We start from the raw sequence: 12,800 nt of genomic DNA, 5'->3' as shown, positions 1-12,800 counted from the left end.
TGGGGCTTCGTGTGGGCCGTACCACTTGGAAGGGGGAGTGTGCAAGGGACAAGCATTACGGGCTTAAGAGAAATAAAATGTCTTAGAGTCTCATTCCAGAAGATTTCGCAACAACTTCACAAATAAGAGGCTTCCTTGGAGAACTGGGTTCAGAAAAGAAAAATTTGCTTCTCCGCGATCACCCCCGATTTGTGTAGGAGTGAGTTGGGTCCCCGTGGCTGCTACTAATTGGCCTAGATAGAGTTACGCGGACCAATAAGAAAAGGAAGGACATTTGCTGGCCTGTGGAAAGAGAAAAGCAGGTGAGCGGTTGCTAGGGGCGGAAGGCAGCGTTGCCTAGGTCTGGGTCCAACCCCAGTGGGCGGACAGCTGGCAGGGTTGGGGGGTAGGGGGGGCGCAGTCCGTGGGCGGGTGATCTGTGTCTGCCCAGCGGGACCATTTGCTGCGCCACAAAAGGGAGGGGCAGCCTGATGTGTCTGGGATTAAGAAGGCAGACGTTTAATTCCGGCTAATGTTGGGATGGTGTTCAATGCAAAGGGATTGACTTCAGCTTCCCGGCGCCTACAGCTTTGCTCTCCTTGTGTTCAGCCCCGGGCCGTAATCGCAGCTACTACTGATCTTGGGCTGCGTAGTATTTGTTTGTGTCGCAGTCGCAGCCAACCCAGTCGGCTCGTTGACAGAATGAAGCCGATACACCCAATTTGTGCCTTGCGTTGTCCTCCGTCGCATTTAACATCCAAGCACTACAGTTTATGAGCTAGAAGGTGCTATACTCATTTTGGACTTGGGACTGTTGATGTTCAGAGATTTAACAAGACCTGTCCTGGGATTGGCATCGGGTGTGTCTGGTTCTAGATTCCCGTGCTGTTGGTTGGCCTCATCACCTTCACCACCTCCCCAACTGGCCTGACCAATTTAGCTGTCACAGAGTTGGCTCCCCCGCGAGGCCATCTATTACTTTCTAGTGACTAAAACCAATGGTCAGCTTTGGGTTCTCGCTTGACTCGATCTCTTTCCTCTTGTAAAAAGTCTCCTCCTTCAACTTCTGTGATCCCACAGGCCTCTGCTTTTCTCTCTGGCTGTACATCTGCCCCTTTCCTCCCTCTGTCCTTTTATTTAAATGTCGATGTCCACGTTGGCCCCTTCTGTTTGTTTTGTGTACATAATGTCCTCTGCTCCTGTGGATTCCATTTCCCCACCCAAGTGCTGATGACTCTCACGTCTGGTCTTTACTAGAATATCTCCTGTTTTTAAAACACTTCAGTGTCCCTAGTCATCCCCTCTTACCGGGCTCCGGAAACCTGGGCATCTTGTTCCCCTGTCCCTCTCCATCTGTCCCCACATCCCCACTGGTAAATAAGTCATTTATTCAGTTGTCTGCGAATATGTGTCAGATGCAACCTGTTCTAGGAACTTAGGATGTCCGTGAACAAAACACAGATCTCTGCCTTTTTGACGTTTTATTCTAGTAAACGTGCTGGATGATAGACAATACGCATGATGTAAGTGATTTCTCTACTACGTTGGGAGGCAATGAATAATAAGTGCTCTAGGCAAAAAACAAAACAAAACAAAACAACAAAAGGGGGTCAGGAGTGCGGTAGGGTGCTTGAAGCAGGTTGCCCTATCAGTGAGAAGCTGGACAAAGACTTGAAGGAGGTAGAGGCGTGAGCCAAGTGGATATCTGGGTAAAGAGTTGCAGCTAGGTAAGAGTCGACCTGTCCTGGTTTGTTGGAGGACGTGGGTGTGGCCAGAGTGGAAATAGCAAAAGGGTAAGGAGGAGGAGGAGGAGGCAGAACCAGATGGCATTAGCCATTACCAGGACTTTGGCTTTTACTCAGTGACATGAGGAGCCATGAGCAGAGATGTTGTAAAAGGCTCTACTTAGGTAAGAGGGTCACTCTAGCACCTGTGCTATTGAATGGAGTGGGGTTGCGGGCAAAGGTGAGAGCGGGGGGAAAACAGGAGGCTCTTACAGTATATTACTCAAGAGATGAAGTTCTGGGTGGTGGGGGGGGGGGGGGCACCTGGCTGGCTCAGTGGGTTAACAGCCGACTTCGGCTCAGGTCATGATCTCGCGGGTTCAGGTCATGATCTTGCGGTCTGTGAGTTTGAGCCCTGTGTCGGGCTCTGTGCTGACAGCTCAGAGCCTGGAGCCTGCTTCCGATTCTGTGTCTCCCTCTCTCTGCCCCTCCCCTGCTCAGGCTCTGTCTCTCTCGCTCGCAAAAATAAATAAACATTAAAAAAAAAGAGAGAGAGAGAGAGAGAGAGAAAGATGAAGTCCTATTGAGTCTGCCTCCGAAGTGTTTCCATCGCCATCTCCTGGTCTTCTTAGTCCAGGCTGTCACCATCTTATGCCTGGTCCAGTTTAACAGCCACCGACTGGTCTCCTTTCCTATTCTCTGCTCTCCACTTATTGCCCCTACAATGGCCAGAAAGATCTTCTGACACCTCCATTCACGTCTTGTCTCCTCTCCCCACGCTCTGCCTGTCAGGCATATGCCCTATTTGTGGGGACCTCAGATGTGTCATGCGTATGACTTGTCCTGTTCCTGATCCAATAAGCGAATTTAGTAAGGTTACAGGATAGAAACTCAATGTACAGAAACCCACTGCATTTCTATACACCAATAATGAAGCAACAGAAAGAAATTAAGGCAGCAATCCCATTTATAATTGCACCAAAAATAATAAAGTATCTAGGAATAAACTTAACCAAGGAAGCGAAAGACTTGGACTCTGGAAACTACGAAACGTTAATGAAAGCAATTGAAGATGATACAAGTGGAAAGATATTTCATGCTCAGGGATTGGAAGAACAAATATTGTTAAAATGTCCATAGTACCCAAAGCAATCTACAGACTTAATGCAATCCCTATCAAAATACTGGTAGCATTACTCACAGAACTAGAACAAATAATCCTAAAATTTGTATGGAACCACAGAAGACCCCAAATAGCGAAAACAATCTCGGTAAAGAAAAACAAAGTTGGAGGCATCACATTTCCAGATTTTAAGTTATACTACAAGCTGTAGTAATGAAAACAGTGTGGTACTGACACAAAAATAGACACATAGAGGGATGCCTGGGTGGCGCAGTCAGTTAAGCGTCTGACTTTGGCTCCAGTCCTCAGGTCATGATCTCACCGTTTGTGAGTTTGAGCCCCGCCATCAGGCTCTCTGTCAGCACACAGCCTGCTTTGGATCTTCTCTCTCTCTCAAAAATAAACATTAAATAAATGGAAAGATATCTGATATCTATGGGTTATAGGACTTAATATTGTTAGACAGCATGGTCCCTAAAATTGATCTAAAAATTCAGCAGTCCCTGTCAAAATCCCTGCTGCCTTCATCACAAAAATTGATGAGATCTTCAAATTCATGTGGAAATGCGTGAGACCCACAATAGAGAAAACATTCTTAAAAAGGAAGAAGAAAGTTGGAGTACTCATACTTCCTGATTTTAAAAACTTACTACAAAGCTACAATAATCAAGATTATGTACTAATAGCAAAAGGATAGACAAAGAAGTGGAGTAGAATTAAAAGTCCAGAAATAAGCATATACATTTATAGTCAGTTGATTATCAACAACACGATGCAGCGGGGGAAAAGTAGTCTTGTCAACAAATGGTTCTGGAAACCTTACCTCACACCATACACAAAACATTAGCACACAATGGATCAAAGACCTAAATGTAAGACCTGAAACTATAACAGTCTTAGGGAAAAAACAGGCATAAATCTACATGACCTTGGGTTAGATAATGGTTTCCTGGATATGACGTCAAAAGCATCGCAACGAAAGAAAAACTAGCTACATTGGACTTCATCAAAACTTAAAACTTTTGTGCTTCAAAAGACAGCGTCAAGAAATTGAAGAGACAACCCGCAGAATAACAGAAAAGATTTGCAGACCATATATCTGATGAAAGACTTGTATCTAGAATATAAAAAGAATCCTTCCAACTCAATAATAAAAAGGCAGATAACCCAATTCAGAAATGGTAAAGGAGTTGAACAGAAATTTCTTTCAAAGAAGAAATGGCCAATAGGCATACGAAGGAAATGCAAACCAAAACCACAATGAGATCACTTCACGCCCAGATGGTTATAATAAAAAAGACACACACAAAAAGCCCCATAATAACAAGTATTAGCAAGGATGTAGAGACATTGGCGCCTTCACGCATTTCTAGCAGGGGAAAATAGTACAGGTCCTTTGGAAAACAGTTTGGCGTTTCCTCAAGAAAATGAACGGAGAGTTACCCTATGATCCCGCGATGCCACTCCTGGTTACATCCCCAGGAGAAGTGAAAATGTCTGTTCACATAAACACTTGTACATGAGTGTTCATAGCAGCATTATTCAACATAGCTGAAAAGTGGAAACCCAAAGGTCCGTGAACGGAGAAACAAAATGTAACATATCTATACAATGGAGTATTATTCAGCTATAAAAAGGAACGAAGTGCTGATTCATGCTATAACACTGATGAACCTTGAAAACATTATGCTCTGTGAAAGAAGCTAGACATATTGTATCATTCCATTTATGTTAAATATCTGGAAGAGTAAAGTCCACATAGACAGAAATTTAGTGGATGCCAGGGGCTGGATTGGGAAATGGGGAGCGATGGCTAATGGATGTGGGGTTGCCTTTGGGGGGTGATAGAAATGTTCTGGAATACGTACTAGTAACAGTTGCCCAACTTGGTAACTATACTTAAAATCGCTGAATGTTACACTTTCAAATGGTGAATATTATGGTATGTGAATTTTACCAATGAAAAAGTCAAGGAAACAACAAAGTAGAAATTAATAAAATAAGTAAAGCTGAAGTAGAGGTTAACAAAGGTGAAAGTTGGTACTTTGAATTCGCTAATAATAAGATATGTAGAGGCTGCTTTTAGGCAACAGGCTTGAGCAGTGGGAACCTGAGAAAGGTAGAAGGGGCCCACCGTGACCACCTATCAGGTGCCACACCTCAAAATACCCGTAAGCCCTAGCTGACCAAGGGGCTACTTACAACCAGTCATAGGCACCAAAAAGAAAATTCCACACGAACCTCCCCTACCTCCTGACCTCCTCCCCTTAACTATAGCCCCCCCACCCCCGCCTCCAGGCAGACAATCTCTTTGCTGTCCTGCCCTCCTTCCCTTGCAGTGTATTCCATGAACATCTAACTCCTTTGTTCTGCCTTGGGTGAATTCTTTCACCTCTGAGACACCAGCCTCCACCTGATCGGTCACCCCCCAAGATAGACTGCTGTCAAGACTGATCAAAAAAGGGGGCACCTGGGTGGCTCAGTCAGTTAAGTGTCAGACTTTGGCTCGGGTTGTGGTCTCGCGATCTGTGAGTTCGAGCCCCGCGTCGGGCTCTGTGCTGACAGCTCAGAGCCTGGAGCCTGCTTCGGATTCTGTCTCCTTCTCTTCCTGACCTTCCCCTGCTCGCGCCCTCTCTCGCTTTCTCAAAAATAAATAAAAGTTTTTAAAAAATTAAAAAAAAACACTGATAGAAAAAGAGTTGAGGTCCAAATAATATAAAGAATGGAAACCAGAAATAACCACAGACACAGCAGAGGTTTTAAAATAATATAAATAGAGTAGGTGGAATTTTATGGCAATACATTGGAAAACTTAGGTGAAATGGACAACTTCTGGAAAATAAAAGATGTGCTAAAACTGAGAACAAAAATAGACCAATAAATATTTTTAAGATGAGTCAGTAGTTAACTATCTCCATTCCTCCTCCTGAGATACAGACAACAGGAGACTTTATCAGGCCCAGAGGGTTAACAAGCTCAGGGTTGTAAAACTCTCAATTCTTCTCCAAATGGACCTAAAATTTCAATCTAGATCAAAAAGGTTTTTTGGTGGAATTGTATATTCCACTGCTTTTAAAATGTATATATACAACCTGGGTGCCAGGGTGGCTCAGTCGGTTAAGCGTCCGACTGTGGCTCGGGTCATGATCTCATGGTTCATGGGTTTGAGCCCTGCGTCGGGCTTTGTGCTGACAGCTCAGAGCTCAGAGCCTGCTTCAGATTCTGTGTCTCCCCTCTCTCTACCCCTCCCCTGCTCATGCTCTGTCTCTCAATAATAAATAAACATTTAAAAAAATTTAAAAAAAAAGGGATAAATTGAGTTCATTGTCACTGCCATGAAAAGTTGTCCATCCTATGTTATTATGGAAAAAAGAGATTGTATAATGGTTATACAGTAAGATTTCAATTTTGTGAACCGCGGGGGAAAAATCCCTTAAAATATCCGCAGGAATATTCACCAACTAGTCCTGGTGGTGATGTGGGTGGAAGGTAGCGATAGGATTGTGTCTGTGTTTATGGGTTAGACATTTCTGTAAGGTTTGAATTTTTCACCAAGAAAGGGGATTCCTTTCATACACAGAAAAATAAAGATTTAAAACCAAAGGCAGTAGCAATTCCAGGTCGCTGGGAGCTGGGTGGCCAGGTGAGCTTGAAGCTTCGGGGAGAAGGGCACCATTGACAATCTGGAGGACAAGCAGCCTTCAGATCAGAGACTCGAGCCGCCTGCCCACAGGCACATCCGACCCTGGGTTGAGTTTTGTTTGACCTGCGCAGCACTGAATTTTTATAAATTAGTCGTCGTTGCTTAAAATATATGATTTCGCACAAGAAGTAAGGATTCCTGGCTTCTCCAGGAGCCTCACGGGGCCCACCTCCCCAGTGAGAGCTGCTTCCCGTCCCCAGCGGCCAAGTTCACTCTTGCTCATTACCTGTCCCAGCTCCTTGGGCATTGGCTTCCTTACCTGAGGCAGGCGTCGAAATGGAGACAATTCTCGGCACTCCTTGACGAGCGCTGCCCACTCCTCAACTCAGCTGGGTATCGGCTCCAGGGGGCACACGTCAGGAATTCCTCCCATCATTTATCTGACACGCATTTATTCGAGTCTGTTTCTTCTCTCTATGGAGCCCCTGCCCTGTGAAAAGGGATGAAAGGAAACCTCATTAGAAGGGAGCCAGGAGGCCAGCAGGGGGAGCTCTCACGCCCAACATTAGCTGTCAACTGCAGAGCCAAAGGGGAGGGAAGGAACTCGAAGAGCGGATAGGTAGTACTTTTACTGACCATCCCAGCGGGAGGAAGGCTCATTTCTTCTTCCTCCAGCCACAGCCCAGCCAAGGACAGACAGTCGCAACTCAGCCACTGAGAAGCCACCATACGTCAAGCTCCCCGTTTATGACTCCCGACGCCCCACTTGCCTCTATCAAAGAATGGCCCTCTCCTTTGTTCGGGGACTTGCCTGCGGTTTTACCGTGGCAGCTGGCTCGTCCCAGATTGTAAATTCTCAGCGATTCCCGAGCAAGCCCATCCTTTGCTGGGAAGACAGCTGGCTGTGCCAGATGATGCCACATGGGGGAGAAAAGAGTTGTGCGCTTCACTCAGCCTTGCCCAAACTGCAAAACTGTGAGGAATGAAACGGCGGTTGTTGGTGCAAACCTTTAGGTTTTAGGGTGGTTTGTTTCACAGCGATAGACGGCCCAAACAGTGGGCATCATACCCGGTTTGTCTCCCTGTTCCCAGCCCCAGGTCCAGGGCCTGGTGGACCCTCAGTAAATATTGAAGGAGTAAATAAACAAACGTTTGGATAGATGAATAGATGGGTGGATACGTGCATTGTCTTGGGCCTGATGGCCCTGAAGTGGTCGGTTCTGGCCGAATCAGGGACACAGAGGGCAGCAGCTTCGTGGAGAAGCGAGGGGACAGTCCCTGTTGCGATTGTTTGAAATCATTTCCTGCACAGGGTTCCAGTCAGAGCCACTTGAGGTGGCATACCACAGGCAGTGGGGACGCGGCTGTTCCAGTGAGATGACACTGCCATCCAGGGGCCTGGAAGGCTCCACGGTGCCCCGGTTTGGGAAGCACAGGGACAGAAGGAATACCTGGGGGGGCGGGAGGGGGGGGAGGGCGGGGCTCTATTTCACTGGGTTCCAGAGTTAAGTCTCACGTGGTTGCCACGGAACAGCTGAAGCATATGTGGTTTTTTTGTTGTTGTTGTTTTGCTGTTTGGCTTCGTTTTATCATTCCAACCTCTGCAGTCCAAGAAGGCAGCTGGAAGGAACCTGGGACAGCCGCCACATGAGCCAGATGGCTACACCCGCTTCCCAAAGGCCTGACAAAGGCCTTCCCAACCGGACATTTGGATTCCCGCGTGGTCGGCTTCAGCCCGCCTCCCCCCTCCCCACCCATCCTCATCCACTTTGTGTTGTCGTCAAGCTCACTTTGTCCTCGTGCCACCCAACTCTGCTGGTCTCTTTGGCAAAGGTCTCTTCTCTATGCTTTTCTTCTCCCGTTTGCCCAGAAAATCCCTAGGGCTCGTCTGAGACACTGCCAAGCATCGGCTGTAAACCCAAATGAATCTCTCCCTCCTCTTGGCGCCCGTGGCACCGAGCCAGCGTGGACACAATCTCGTATGACCCCATATTGTAATTGCTCCCACGTCTGTGGCCTCTGTCGGCGCAGGGTTTGGAATAATGAAAACTGCTCCCCTGTGGATGCTGCAAATCGTAAGGATTATCACACAGCCCGTGTGTGCTGGGCTCCGACTGGATGCCGGGCGTGGTTTTAATTCTTACAACGGCCCCACGAGCCAGGTTCTGTGATCATGCGTGGTTCGTGGGCGAGGAGACCGAGGTACAGAAAGACTGAGCAACTCGCCCGAGCTTTGCAGAGCTGCTAGGGAAAGACCGTCAGCCCCGAAACCCAGGCAGGGTGGCCCCGTAGTCCTGTTCTCACCCCTTTTACTTTATACCTTGTCCATTTTCTCAATCCCTGTCCTGTGACAAGCTGCCGTCGTTTTTTGTTTGTTTGTTTGTTAAAGTAAACTCTAAGCTGAACGTGGGGTTTGAACACATGACCTCAAGCTCAAGAGTCGCATGGTCTACTGACTGAGCCAGCCAGGCACCCCGAGGTGCCATTTTATTTATTTATCAAATTATTTTTAAGTTTTTATTTATTTATTTTGAGAAAGAGAGAGAAGGAAAGAACAAGTGGGGGAGGGGCAGAGAGAGGGGGACAGAGGATCTGAAGCAGGCTCCGTGCTGACAGCAGAGAGCCCGACGTGGGGCTTGAACATACGAACTGGGAGATGGTGACCTGAGCCAAAGCCGGATGCTTAATTGACTGAGCTGCCCAGGTGCCCCGCAAGTTGCCATTTTATTGCTGAGAAAGTAAAAGCTCAGAGAGGCTAGGGAACTTAGCCAGAGTCACCCTGATGGGTGTCTCTGAGTCCTGGCCGAGCCAGGACTCTGTCTGGTTCCCCAATGCACCTTAGCACTTCTTGTGAGCCAACAGGCCCCACCGTCCGGACCCAGGTCCCCTGGGGCCTGTGGTGAATTACGCCCCTAACCCAAGCAGTGTCTGGGCTAAGCCTTTCCTCACAGTCTCTGGGAAAAGCCAGGGAACGGTCACCACCAGGCTAGACAGCCTGAGTGTCATCGGAGGGCAGAGCAGAGACCGGGAGCCATGTCATAACTCTGAACGCAGGTCCTGAGGGCATCTGTAAAGGGACGTAGAATACAGGGGTGGGCTAAGGACAGGTCCAGGGACAGCACCTCTTACCCAAATGTACCAAAAAAGGTATTAGGGGTGGGGCACCTAGGTAGCTCAGTCAGTTAGGCATCCAGCTCAGGTCACGATCTCATGGTTTGTGGGTTCGAGCCCTGAATCAGGCTCTGTGCTGACAGTATGGAGCCTGCTTGGGATTCTCTCTCTCCCTCTCTCTCTGCCCCTCCCCTGTTTGCGCGCACTCTCTCTCTCTTTCTCTCTCCCTCTCAAAAATAAATAAATAGGGGTGCCTGGGTGGCTCAGTCGGTTGAGTCTACGACTTCGGCTCAGGTCATGATCTCGCAGTTTGTGGGTTCGAGCCCCGCATCGGGCTCTGTGCTCACAGCTCAGAGTCTGGATCCTGCTTCAGATTCTGTGTCTCCTTCTCTCTCTGCCCCTCTACCATTTGGGCTCTGTCTTTCTCTTTCTCTCTCAAAAATAAATAAACATTAAAAAAAAATAAACTTAAAAAAAAAAAAAAGGAAGGTATTGGGGGCAATAAGGTGATGGCTTGGGCAGTCAGCGAGCGCTCAGCCGATCAGCACACGTTTATAGGGCCTGTTATGTGCCAGGCACAGGGCTCTGTGCTGGGGGCTTGGTAGAGAACCAAAAGACACTTCCTGCCCTCATGAGCCTTCTCGCCTGGTGCAGGGAATTTGGGACACACACTTTTGCTTCTGCCTCTCTCCCATCAGAATGTACGGGGTTTCCCTCCTGCCATTCATTCAGTCGTTTCTTTATCCAACAAGTATGTACTGAGTGCCCACCATGAGCCAGGCCTTGTTCTCAGTGTGGAGAATGCATTAGTGAGCAAAACAGATAAAGGTCCCACCTCGTGGAGCTTCCGGTCGATAGGCAACAAAGAAACAAGGAAACACATAGAGAAGTGTTGACTTCGGGAAATGAGGAGGGGAGGGGAGGGGGAGCAGATGAGGAGGACCCAGAGGGTCTGAAAGGAGGAGAGACAGTCCTTCTATCCCTGCAGGTGTATGCAGAGATGTGGGCTCGGGAGATCCAGGAGGACAAGGGAATGAGCGTGGGAGGTTGGAGGCTTGAGAAGTCACGACCAGTTATCTCAGAAAGAGGGACAGCGGGGGTGGGGGGCACCTGGGTGGCTCAGTCGGTTAAGCTTCCGACTTTGGCTCCGGTCGTGATCTCGTGGTCTGTGGGTTCAAGCCCCATGTCAGGCTCTGTGCTGACAGCTCAGAGCCTGAAGCCTGCTTTGGATTCTGTGTCTCCCTCTCTCTCTCTCTGACCCTCCCCCACTCTCTCTCTCTCTCTCTCTCTCTCTCTCTCTCTCAAAAATAAATAAACATTAAAAAAAAAAAAAAAAGAGGGATGGGATCCACACAGACAAACACAGGAGAATGTAAGGAGGTGTGTGCCCAGAGACTCCCGTGGCCCAAGTTCACAGTCAAACAGCCTTCTGCTTATCATATTTGCTTCTCCTCAGGTGCAGGTACCTCGTAGGCGGGTGAATGGGTTCAGCCAGGGCGTGGTGCTTCTGGGAGGTGTCCATGCGTTCTGGATACTCCTCTAGGCAAGAGGCGGCCCCCAATTCTCCTCCCCTTGAGCGGGCGCTGGGCTGGGTCATGCACTTCTAATGAGTAAATGGTGGCTGAAAAATGTGACATCCAGTCACAAGAGGCACTTTGGCTTCCTGCTTGCCTTCTGTCTTGGGTCACTCACTCTGGGGGGAAGCCACTTGCCATGGCGTGCAGACACGCAGGCAGGACCACAGGGTCGGAGCTGAGGCCCTGCAGCCCACAGCCATGAGAGTGAGCCCCCAGGGAAGGGGACCCTGCAAACAAGCCTCCGTCCCTACCAAGCCTTCAGATGATGACAGCTCGGGCCAACAGCTTTTTTATTGATTGATTGATTGGCATCTCTCTCTTTTTTTAAATTTAATTTATTTTTAAAATCTCCACCCAAGTTAGTTAGCATCTAGTGCAACAATGATTTCAGGAGTAGATTCCTTAGTGCCCCTGACCCATTTAGCCCATCCCCCCTCCCACAACCCCTCCCGTAACCCTCCGTTTGGTCTCCGTATTGAAGAATCTCTTTTGTTTTGTCCCCCTCCCTGTTTTTATATTATTTTTGCTTCCCTTCCCTGATGTTCATCTGTTTTGTCTCTTAAAGTCCTCATATGAGTGAAGTCATAGGATTTTTGTCTTTCTCTAATTTCGCTTAGCATAATACCCTCCAGTTCCATCAACGTAGTTGCAAATGGCAAGATTTCATTCTCTCTGATTGCCGAGTAATACTCCATTGTATCTATATCCCACATCTTCTTTATCCATTCATCCATGGATGGACATTTGGGCTCTTTCCATACTTTGGCTATTGTCGATCGTGCTGCTATAAACATGGGGGTACTTGTGTCCCTTCGAAACGGCACACCTGTATCCCTTGGATAAATGCCTAGTAGCGCCATTGCTGGGTCGTAGGGTAGTTCTATTTTTAGTTTTTTGAGGAACCTCCACACTGTTTTCCAGAGTGGCCGCACCAGTTTGCATTCCCACCAGCAGTGCAAAAGAGATCCTCTTTCTCTGCATCCTCGACAAATCTGTGGTTGCCTGAGTTGTTAATGATAGCCATTCTGACTGGCGTGAGGTGGTATCCCAGTGTGGTTTTGATTTGTATTTCCCTGATGATGAGTGATGTGGAGCATCTTTTCATGTGCCTGTTGGCCATCTGGATGTCTTCTTTGGAGAAGTGTCTATTCATGTCTTTTGCCCATTTCTTCACTGGGTTATTCATTTTTGGGGTGTTGAGTTTGATAAGTTCTTTATAGATTTTGGATACTAACCCTTTATCTGATATGTCACTTGCAAATATCTTCTCCAATTCTGTTGGTTGCCTTTTAGTTTTGCTGACTGTTTCCTTTGCTGTGCAGAAGTTTTTATTTTGATGAGGTCCCAATAGTTCATTTTTGCTTTTGTTTCCCTTGCCTCCGGAGATGTTTTGAGTAAGAAGTTGCTGCGGCCAAGGTCAAAGAGGGTGTTGCCTGCTTTCTCCTCAAGGATTTTGATGGCTTCCTGTCTTATGTGTAGATCTTTCATCCATTTTGAGTTTTTTGTGTGTGTCTGGTGTAAGAAAGGGGTCCAGGTTCATTTTTCTGCATGTTGCTGTCCAGTTTTCCTAATACCACTTGCTGAAGAGACTGTCTTTATTCCATTGGATATTCTTTCCTTCTTTTCAAAGATTAGTTGGCCAT

The 12,800-nt window shown here is 47.5% G+C and overlaps 1 long non-coding RNA gene across 1 annotated transcript; it reads left to right on the top strand.

Annotated features, from left to right (window-relative positions):
- The first annotated feature begins 30 nt into the window (after positions 1-30).
- Positions 31-8,906, top strand: LOC113595468 (uncharacterized). Its single transcript, XR_003415966.2, has 2 exons — positions 31-302; positions 7,145-8,906. It is a non-coding gene; the product is annotated as an uncharacterized LOC113595468 (long non-coding RNA).
- The last annotated feature ends 3,894 nt before the right edge of the window (positions 8,907-12,800 follow it).

The sequence above is a fragment of the Acinonyx jubatus genome, chromosome D1 (genome assembly GCF_027475565.1).
Source record: "Acinonyx jubatus isolate Ajub_Pintada_27869175 chromosome D1, VMU_Ajub_asm_v1.0, whole genome shotgun sequence".
In the NCBI taxonomy this organism is placed as follows: Eukaryota; Metazoa; Chordata; class Mammalia; order Carnivora; family Felidae; genus Acinonyx; species Acinonyx jubatus.
The sequence above is the reverse complement of the archived record's forward strand: the minus strand, read 5'-3'. Positions and strand labels throughout refer to the sequence as shown.